Source organism: Tachysurus fulvidraco, chromosome 9 (assembly GCF_022655615.1).
Source record: "Tachysurus fulvidraco isolate hzauxx_2018 chromosome 9, HZAU_PFXX_2.0, whole genome shotgun sequence".
Taxonomy (NCBI): Eukaryota; Metazoa; Chordata; class Actinopteri; order Siluriformes; family Bagridae; genus Tachysurus; species Tachysurus fulvidraco.
In genome coordinates, this window is record NC_062526.1 from 26,133,554 (window position 1) to 26,145,095 (window position 11,542).

At 43.6% G+C, this 11,542-nt stretch overlaps 1 protein-coding gene across 1 annotated transcript in view; it reads right to left on the reverse strand.

Annotated features, from left to right (window-relative positions):
- Nucleotides 1-11,542, reverse strand: part of LOC113660576 (obscurin-like) — a 75,026-nt gene that overhangs the window by 26,711 nt on the left and 36,773 nt on the right. The gene's annotated exons all lie outside the window — the stretch shown is intronic.

The window sequence follows — 11,542 nt, forward strand, 5'->3', positions numbered from 1 at the left end:
TTCATAATTTATAATTAAAGAATTTCATCCACTGTCTGTTGATTCATTGTGCAACTTGGAGAAGAAGGATCAGTTCCTCTAGCCATAGATAAATGCTGAGATCTGGGACTTATGTCGGCAGAGCCTCCAGTTTCAATGGATGGCCCCCCAGAAGCCATCTCCAGCACCCCCAATCCTGCTACCAGTGATCGAGGTCCCGTTAAAGTGCTTGTGTATTTATCTCATTGTGCTGCTGCTGAAATATGCCACCAGATATCCGAGGGAGATACTTTGCAAAAAGCCACATCCGGAAAAGGTGCTGATGCACCTCTTTAGCCAGGTCAGGATACCAAAGGAAATACTGTTCTGGTCCCGTTCATCAACCACAAGCTGAGCTCTGTGGAGAACTCCCCTGCAATCCATGGCTCAGGAAAAGGACAGTAACACCAGAGTGACAAGGTGGTTCTTGTCTCTCAGGACAACACCAAGGCCCAAGGCTCATCAAGGCAATGCCGACGCCCTCTCCCGCAGAGATGTGCAGTCCCCAGCGGCAGTTGGCTCAGAGCTTAGGGGATACTGTGGTGACTGGCCTTACACAGCCAACAGCAATTAGAAAGCAAGCGCTCTTCAATTCCATGTCATTGCTGAAGAGAGTGTGCCACTTTAGCACCAGGGATAGCGGCCATCAGTTTACTCACCCTCCAGCAAGAGGAGAGTCCCAAGAGAGACCAGGCACAACAGGGAAGTAAGGACAGCTAATGAACCAGCAGTAATTGTCTTCTGTGCTTTTTTTTTATTTTTTAAAGAAAGCCTGTGAGGAAAATAGACGCTACACAAGATGGGAACCCAGATCATTGATGCGAGAAGTGCCAGCCAAAGTTTCCTCCACTAGCCAGATGAGATCATCACTCCATTGACCGGCCTCCTATCCTCTCTCTCTCTCTCTCTCTCTCTCTCTCTCTCTCTCTCTCTCTCTCTCTCTCTCTCTTTCTCTCTCACTCTGTCCACCATCACATTCAGTTAGTGTGGGGTTCTTGCTGTAAGCTGATGTACTAATGTACTAACAATGTGGAGCATGAACTAATCAACATACATATGTATACTTATGTTAGAACATCAGATTAATGTCATAAGATATAATGTGCAACATCTGTAACAACTCTACAGAACTACACACATCGTGTAACTCCACAACTGACTAATGTCCACAACTTACTTGTGTCCAATAATCACAAATGTTTATAACTCAATAATATCCACAACTGGTCGGTGAAAGAGAAAGAAGTGTGCAGTTGTACTGTATTTTTAAATAAGACTGCATCATCCGCAACTACAGACAAATCATGTTGCAGTATGTTGTTAAGCTCACAGCACACAGCTACAGCCATGTGGCTTCCTTGCATAACGTTTCAAAAGAGTCAGGCAAAAATGTTTAGAAGCTTGTCATGCAGGCACTAAAAGCAATAAAAAGCAAACATTTCTCAAATTGTCAGTTTGAATGTAAAGGTCTCTCATCATTTGTCACACACATGGTCAAGTGTTAATTTACTCTGAACAGCGAAACCCACTTCTATTTTAGTGAGACACCAAAGAAAGGGCTAACTGCTGGTGCACACTTCTATTCCAGAAACTGCTGGTGCAGGAATCGACAGTGGGAACACAACACATGGGTAAGCAGTTTAGTGACCCATTCCGTGAAGAGTGCACACACATTTTCTCATGTTTATGTTTCTATTTACATTCAGTTTGGCAGCAAAACCAAAAACTCCAAAACTCAAAAAATTTCACTTGTTCGGTGAGAACTTCCCCTCCTTGAACCGCCACCTTATTGTGGTGGAGGGGTTTGTGTGCCTGAATGATCCTAGGAGCTATGTTGTCTGGGGCTTTTTGCCCCTGGTAGGGTCTCCCAAGGCAAACAGGTCCTGGGTGACAGGCCAGACAAAGAGCGGTTCAAAAAACCCTTATGAGTAAAGTTAAACCAAGGTCCATGACGTCGCCCGGTAAGGCGCAACCGGGGCTGGGGTTTGTATGCGAGCGCCTGGTGGCCGGGTCTTGCCCCACGGGGCCCGGCCGGGCTCAGCCCGAAAGAGCGACGTGGGGCCGATCTCCTGTGGGCCCACCACCTGCAGGAGAAACCTAAGGGGCCGGTGCAATGTGGATTGGGTGGCAGTCGGAGGCGGGGGCCTCGGCGACCAAATCCCCAGCCACAGAATCTGGCACTAGGGACATGGAATGTCACCTTGCTGGGGGGGAAGGAGCCTGAGCTGGTGTGGGAGGTTGAGAGATACCGACTAGATATAGTTGGGCTCATCTCCACACACAACTTGGGCTCTGGAATCCAACTCCTTCAGAGAGGCTGCACTCTCTACTACTCTGGAGTTGCCCATGGTGAGAGGCGGTGGGCTGGTGTGGGCTTGCTCATAGCCCCCCAGCTCAGCAACCATGTGTTGGAGTTCACCCTGGTGAACGAGAGGGTCGTTTCCCTGCGCCTTCGGGTCGGGGATAGGTCTCTCATGGTTATTTGTGCTTATGGGCCAAATGGCAGTGTAGAGTACCCGACCTTCTTGGCGTGTCTGGAAGGGGTGCTGGAAAGTACTCCGACCGGGGACTCCATCGTTCTACAGGGGACTTTAACGCTCACGTGGGCAGTGACAGTGACACCTGGAGGGGCGTGATTGGGAGGTACGGCCCCCCCGACCTGAACCCGAGTGGTGTTCTGTTATTGGACTTCTGTGCTAGTCACAGTTTGTCCATAACGAACACCATGTTCAAGCATAAGGGTGTCCATCAGTACACATGGCACCAGGACACCCTAGGTCGAAAGTCGATGATCGACTTTGTGGTTGTTTCATCTGACCTCCGGCCGTATGTCTTGGACACTCGGGTAAAGAGAGGGGCGGAGCTGTCAACTGATCAACTGTCGTGGTGGCAATCCCCGAACCTGGTGGTGGACCCCGGAAGTAAGGGATGCCGTCAAGCTGAAGAAGGAGTCCTATCGAGCCTGGTTGGCTCGGGGGACTCCGGAGGCATCTGATAGGTACCGAAGGGCCAAGCGAGCTTCAGCCCTGGTGGTTATGGAGGCAAAAACTCGTGTCTGGGAGGAGTTCGGTGAGGCCGTGGAGAAGGAGGGGGAAGCAGTGCTCTGCTCACACTGTTTACAGTGGGAGTGGGAATCTGCTGACTTCGACTGGGGACATCCTCGGACAATGGAAGGAATACTTCGAGGTTCTCCTCAACCCCACCGACATGTCTTCCACTGAGGAAGCAGAGGGCGGGGGCTCAGTTGTAGACTCGCCCTGAGTACCTCAAGTCTCTGGATGTTGTGGGGCTGTCTTGGTTGACACGCCTCTGCAACATCGCGTGGAGGTTGGGGACAGTGCCTCTGGACTGGCAGACTGGGGTGGTGGTCCCTCTGTTTAAGAAGGGGGACCGGAGGGTGTGTTCCAACTATAGGGGGATCACACTCCTCAGCCTCCTTGGAAAAGTCTATGCCAGGGTACTGGAGAGGAGAATTCGGCCGATAGTCGAGCCGCGGATTCAGGAGGAACAATGTGGGTTTTGTCCCGGTCGTGGAACACTGGACCATCTCTATACCCTCGCCAGGTTGCTGGAGGGTTCATGGGAGTTTGCCCAACCAGTTCACATGTGTTTTGTGGATCTGGAGAAGGCTTTCGACTGTGTCCCTCATGGTGACCTGTGGGGGGTGCTGTGGGAGTATGGGGTCCGGGGCCCTCTGTTAAGGGCTGTCCGGTCCCTATATGACCGGAGCAGGAGTTTGGTTCGCATTGCCGGCAGTAAGTCAGATTTGTTCCCGGTGCATGTTGGACTCCGGCAGGGCTGCCCTTTGTCACCGGTCCTGTTCATTACTTATATGGACAGGATTTCTAGGCGCAGTATGGGGCCGGAGGGAATCCGGTTTGGGGACCACAGGATTTTGTCTCTGCTTTTTGCAGATGATGTTGTCCTGCTGCCTTCCTCAAACCAGGACCTACACGTGCACTGGGACGGTTTGCAGCCGAGTGTGAAGCAGCGGGGATGAGAATCAGCACTTCCAAGTCCGAGGCCATGGTTCTCAGTCGGAAAAGGGTGGCTTGCCCCCTTCAGGTTGGTGGAGAGCTCCTGCCTCAAGTGGAGGAGTTTAAGTATCTTGGGGTCTCGTTTACGAGTGACGGAAGGATGGAGCGGGAGATCGACAGGCGGATTGGTGTATCTTCGGCAGTGATGCGGTCAATATACCGATCTGTTGTGGTAAAGAAAGAGCTGAGCCACAAGGCGAAGCTCTCTATTTACCGGTCGATCTACGTTACTACCCTCACCTATGGTCATGAGCTTTGGGTCATGACCGAACGGACAAGATCCCGGATACAGGCGGCCGAAATGAGTTTCCTCCGCAGGGTGGCTGGGCGCTCCCTTAGAGATAGGGTGAGGAGCTCGGTCACTCGGGTGGAGCTCAGAGTAGAGCCACTGCTCCTCCACATCGAGAGGAGTCAGCTGATGTGACTCGGGCATCTGACCAACACAATAATCCAAAGAGAGAATTAGAGCTAAACACACACTGACCGACTGCTGCAGTGTGTCTCATCATAATGAACACACTCTATAGTTCACATTCACACCCTCACAGTTAAAACAGGAAGTGCAACAATAGCAGTATGGCCTTGACCACATAGAAGTGAGACGTCTCTCATGTCTTTTGCACAGCAGAACTGTCACAAATGTTCTGAATCCTTATTAATCATCTAATGCTGATAAACTAATCAACTATTATACATTTTAATGCATCAAACACAAACAGTGTGGTTTTGCATTTCTACTTCTAAACCTGTATTTTATTGTGTTTTACATTTTTCATGAGCTTTGACATGAAGTAGTGACAGTCAGCAGCAGTCTACAGCATTACTGACCTGACATCTCCATCTAGTGGTCTTTTAGAGATAGTGCACCAGAATAAAGCTCATTATTATACAATTGATTGATTGCTTGATTGATTGATTGATTGATTGATTGATTGATTGAATGATTGGCTGACTGATTTTTCATGGAATCTCCATTCAATTTGTTTCACTTAAAAATGTCTAATATACAAATGTCTGTCATTCTAATGTTTCCTCTTTATGGTGTGTGTCATTCAACACAGAAAGTGAACATCTGTTGCAAACAGCTGGACAAAAAGTAGTAGAGCACTTGTCCATACTCTTCAGTATTCTGTGCAAAAATGTTTAGAGGCTTTTTACACAGACAATAACAACAGCAGAAAAAAAAAACATTTCTTAAATTTATGCAAATAAAGAGATTAATCTAATGTATTGATGTTACAACATCAGATTAATCTGTCATGAGATTATCACTGAAGAAACATTGCAAATAAAAATGACTCATTTACCTCAATTTGCCTCTGCACATCAGACAGGCACCCACTGTTTCCATGTGTCAAAACCGACTGAAACCATATTTTTATTCTCTGGATTTTGTACAGGCATGAATTATTATTGCTATTCTTTTATTTATTATTTATGTATTTAATTATCTGTATTTTATGGTGTACAGCACTTGTGTCAGCTGTGGCTGTTTTTAAAGTACTTTATGAATAAAGTATTATTATTATTATTATTATTATTATTATTATTATTATTATTATTATTATTACGAGGGCATGATGGCTTAGAGGTTAGCACGTTCAGCTCACACCACCTGGGTTGGGGGTTTGATTCCTGCCTCCGCCTTATGTGTGTGGAGTTTGCATGCTCTCTCCGTGCCTCGGGGGTTTCCTCTGGGTACTCCGGTTTCTGACTGATATATATAGTTTCATATATATATACACAAATGCCTGTTATTCTTATGTTTTCCCTTCTTTCAGTGTCTGTGTGTCATTCAACACAAAGAAAGTGAACATCTGTTGCAAACAGCTGGACAAAAAAGTAGTTGAATAAGTAGGTATATATGGGTGAGATATAACCTGTTATGGTGTGGGAAATTTTAATACATCAAAGGTTCAAATTATGCCCCAACTAGAACAATGAAAGAACATGGGAGAGAAAACCATACATTGAGTGTCCAATGTAAACATGCCCACAGGCCATTAGGGCCACAGGAAGCAAAAGGAATCCGAGACCATTAGAGGTCATAAATAAAACACTCAGGAACCACCCCCCCCCCCCCCACACACACACACACACACACACAGTGAGGCAGAACAAGATATGTACATGTACAAGATGTGGGGAAAAAGTTGAATATAATGGCTTTAATAATGAGATACAACATCAAAAGGAAAGAGTCACTTCTTAATGTAAAATGGTTTGACAGCAAAACGAGGAGGATATTGAGTCTTTTTGTTAACACGCCACATATTTTGAGTAGCTTGTGTGCTTGTAGGCTGAAGGGATTTTTGCGCCAGCGATTTATGATTGGATAGCAGGGGGTTATGGCGAAGAGGGGGCATGTCAGAGCTGTATATAAGCTTGTCAAAATCAGCAGTGCTTCGGTGCAGGTCCCGTCTACCAGACGAACTTGTATCCCTGGTGCAAATCTTGTCTACTGGGCGAACTTGTATCCCTGGTGCAAGTATCGTCTGCTAGACAAACTTGTATCCCTGGTACCAGCTGGTTGATTGCTGTCTGTACGACTGTCAATAAACCTACCTCAACTGAATCCAGTCTTCATGAGTTTGGCTGATCATTTCTTCTTTAAATTTTAACTTGTGAGTTGTTGTTTAAACTTAAAGTCAGATTGCCGGAGCTAGCCTGGGCCAGTGTAGGGTGGCGACGGTCTTCTCCTACAATGGACCTCGCCCCCTATTTGCAGGTTTTTCGCCTACATGACCTACCCACCTAAAAAGTAGTACAGCTCCCACATACTTTGACACACAGATATGAGCCTGGTCTCATTGGAAAGAAGAGATTCTCTAGTTTCAGATACAAATGTCCCAACAAAGTTACAGAGGCTAGAATGGAGGGTTTTGATTACCGTCTGAGTTGTTTACCTGATAAACTGATTAATCTTATTGCTCTGAAACATGTTAGGAGCTAAATAACAACTGAGGGTCATAGCCACATGTCTTGGATTTCACCAAAAAAAAAAATTCAAGTCAAAAGACCTAAAAATGGATTCTATACAAATATTTTTCTACGGACATGTCCGTCCGTTCATGTTTTTCTTGTTTACTTGTTTACTGTAACTTTGAATTAAAAGACTGCATGCTCAGTCTAAAAGGCTTAAAACAAAGAGAACCTCTCTGCCTAGAAGTCTGCTGTGAAAAAAGGCCTGTAACCTGACACCCTGAGGTGTGAGAGTGTGAAAAAGTCGAGAATTGTGCAATAAACCCATCAGAGATGTGTCATGTTGCATACCGTTGGAATCGTCTCCTTATTGGCTAAAGAGCTGTAAAGGTCCCGCCCGGATCATGGAATCGCTACTGGAGGGAGCAATTGTCAGTCAAAGGGAGGGTGTCCCACCTAGGATGGAGAGACCTGATTGGCTTCTCAGCCGTCTGTCTCTGCACTACAGGCGCCGATTGGCTCAAGTGAGGGCTTGTTTAATCTGGTAGGCACTGGACTACAAATCTCATGCAACAGTGTAGTGTTAGAAGCCTCATGGGAGAAGTGAGAGCCGAAACAGAGGACGGAGGTGAACTGCTGTTTCCAGTTTTCGGTCAGAAACGGAATATTTGTGAGGCGAGCAAAGCGTTTTGGATTAAAAGGCTTACAGATTCCAGTTCCTTGGACTCTTGGGGATTTTTGACAAGCATTTGTTTTGGAAAATATTACCCCAGTGAAGAAAGGGAAGCGTCTAAATGTAAGGGAACAACAGGTCTAGCGCCGCCTAGTTCAGTTCACTACCAATTTTGATGCTATGATGGCTATAAATCATATTATGCTTTGTGTGTGGGCTTAAAAAAATCTTGAGAGTCTAAGCTTTGATAAAAAATTTTTTGACAAAAATAAGTTTAACCGTGTATTTAGAGGATTTAATGCTTAAAAGCTACAACGAAGTTGATGCAGCCTCATCCCCTAGTGGTCATTTTCCGTGTTGTGCCGTGGACGGCACGGTGGTAACATCATGTATTGATGACTTTGGACATTTCTCCATCCCACCAGCAGATGTCACACTTACCAGAGTGCTGGTGTAACCTCAGCCCTTCTCTTACTCATCAAGAGCTTTATCCTGGTCTGTATTGTGGTGGATATGGAGTTTCTCCCAAGAACACAGGGAATAAGGTGGGAATACACCATGAAGAAGGAGCCAGGTCATGACATGATGTTACATGGTTTAGAGTCACTAATCCATCTACCATCATGTTTTTGGACAGGAAATCATGGGAAACTTCACAGTGATGGTAATATGAGCTCAGGATCAATCCAGCTTCAACATTTAAAAGAGTAAACACTTTAACCGAGCATGCTAGAGGAAAAAATGCTGAGAAAAAAGAACCTGGATCTGTTGAAAGACAGCTAAAGAAACAGATGATGAATTCTTTATCCAGTTCCTTCATTTAACAGATGGTTTGAAAGCAGAACTGTGGCTGAGGGACATGAATGAAGGTTTGGTAGGTGGATCAGGTATCTGCCTTTACAGAAATCCTGGTTGAATTGGTAGAAAAGTTGCTTACAATAATTTTTGTGACACAGATGTATTTATTGTCTCTGAGGAACACCTCAGTTCTGATTGCATTTACAATCCAGAACCAAGAACATTACAACATTTTGTGAAGAAATAATACAATGTGTCTAGTTTTTAATGATGCATATATTGTAAAAGTGAAACAGGCTTCAAAAGCATGTGAGTCTCGGATATAAACCCTATAAATGATACACCTTTAAATCTAACCACACATATTCCATGATTTAGAAAATATTATTAAGCATAAAAAGGAAAGCTGAAAGTCTAAAACGGTTGGAGAGAACAAACCGTGAATAAGAAATGAAGCTAATGAATTTACTAAACTACTTATGCAGGAATATTTCTGAAAAAATCTCTTGATTAATTTTTTGATGGATCAGTGAATTGAGCTCTACTGCAGCCTCACTGTTTCCTCTCCATCACCTTTGCTGTAATGGACTGTACCAGGACCTGGAGAGAACAATCAATAAAAGAAGCTCAGGTCGTTCAGATAATACGGTGGGAAGTAGATAATAAACTCCTCACAAAAGCTTAAAGGTGTTCGTACCTTTCTTTATGGTTGTGCAGTAAACCACAGCCACGATAATATGCAGAAAGATCACAATTACCACGGCAACAGGGAAGTAGATAAGAGAATCTGGAGAAACATCAAAAGGAAAAGACAATCCAGGGATCGTAGTGAGAAGTGAAAGCAGGTCAGAACACAAACTCAGATAATCCATAATCCTAAACACAAAAACAGACGAAGGACAGAAGAGAAATGCTTATGGTTTTCATATTTTGTCTCTTATAGTACAGTTTTCCCAGATAGAAATTACGTTTGAGCCACATTTAGGTATTATCTAGATGTGGCGTTGCTGAACAGATATGGGCCAAATTGTGTCCATATTTGTTTTGCCATAACTTTAAAATCTGCGGGAAATGCTCTCTTGGTTCACAACTCATTTTGAGGTATATGGCTCAGATAACAACGAACACATGAGAACCATATGTGGTTGAGGTATGGCACACAGTGAGAAACACAGACTTGTGGTAAACTTTTGGCTTATACGTGGAAAAACTCAGGAATTAAGAAATCAAGTGCGGCAGAAATCCGCCGTTCCACACCTCAGGTTGCTATGCATCTTCCCTCCTATTGATGGAGTGAGACTACAGCGTGAATTTGACTGAGACACGGGCAGCGGGCGGCATTTCTGCTTTCCTCTCGACTGTGTAGGCGACGTTCAGGTAAGTGATTGGCACTTTAATGTCATATAATTGAAATATGCAGCATTATGTGTCAATATTGCATGTTATTAAGTGTTTAGTTATTAGTTTAATTGAGGAAGGGGTCAAATTAGCTAATATTTTCCTCAGTTTAACAATACAGTTTAATTAAAATTGAATTTGAATTCCTGAATTTGGTGACAGTACAGTGTATTACAGCGAAGTTATTGACACTTTTTTAGTATTCGCTTTTCGAGATTTGCACTTTGCAGACGGTCCCTTGGAATCTGTTTCTCAGTCGTCTGCACATAGAGACTTATGTATTTTGTCATCATTGTGTTTGAGTTTATTTTGTATTAGTAAAAAAAACTTATTTGAATCTTTTTCGTTGTCTTTCGACTCAAACATGACATTTATGCTATCTGTGGTGGTGTGTTTTTACATTAAAGTGTGCATGTCTTTTTTTAACCTCTTCAGGACCTCACCCCCTTTTTGCAGGTTTTTCGCCTACATGACCTACCCAACAAAAAGTGGTACAGCTCCCACATACTTTGACACACAGGGGTGAGCCTCATTGGAAAGAAGAGATTCTCTAGTTTCAGATACAAGTGTCAGATTGACTAGGCCTTACTGGCACAAAGTTACAGAGGCTAGAATGGAAGCTTTTCATTTCCGCCTGAGTTGTTTACCTGATAAACTGATTAATCTTATTTCTCTGGAACATGTTAGGGACCAAATAACAACTGAGGGTCATAGCCACATGTCTTGGCTTTCACCAAAAAAAATTTCAAGTCAAAAGACCCAAAAATGGCTTCAATAAAAATATTTTTCTACGGACATGTCCGTCCGGTCATGTGTTTTTGTGTACCTGTTTACTATATAACTTTGAATTAAAAGACTGCATGCTCAGTTTAAAAGGCCTAAAACACACAAAGCCTCTCTGTCTACAAGTCTGCTGTGAAAACTTTTGGCTTATACGTGGGGGCTTGTTTGATTCGTTAGGCCCTGGGCTATAAATATGACATAAATTTTGAATTTTTGAAACCCCCAATGAGAAGTTAGAGCCGAAAAACTAGATGGTGGCGCACTACTGTTCCCAGTTTTCGGAACACAAACGGAATATTTGCGGCGCGAGCAAAGCGTTTTGGATTAAAAGGCTTACAGATTCCAGTTCCAGTTTTGGAATATATTACCCCAGTGAAGAAAGGGAAGCGTCTAAAGTTAAGGGAAAAACTGGTCTAGCGCCACCTAGGTCAGTTTTCTCCAAATTTTTTTCAAATAGTATGATGGCTATGAATCATATTATGCTTTGTGTGTGGGCTTAAGAAAATCTTAAGTATAAGAGAGAGTATAAACTTTACTAGGTAAATAGGTTTTTTGCATTTTTAGAGGATTTAATGCTTTAAAGCTGCAATGAGGCTTGTTTCTGGCTCATCCCCTAGTGGTCACTTTGTCTTCCGTGCCGTGCATGGCACGGCGGTCCTAAACTGGAAAGCAGAATTCATCTATTCTAAAAATATATTCTAAAAACAAAATATAAATAATTTGTCATAAGAAATTATGCTATTATTATGGCCCACATACTGAAAAATACAATTTGCAATTCCTTTTGAAAATATACTGGGGAAAAAATTGTTAATGGTTAATATTAAAATATTAAAGGAAAAATTCATATTTAATGATTTTTTTTTTCCATTATCCTCCAGCTCTAACTTCCAGGTTGTATTGCTGCTAGCAT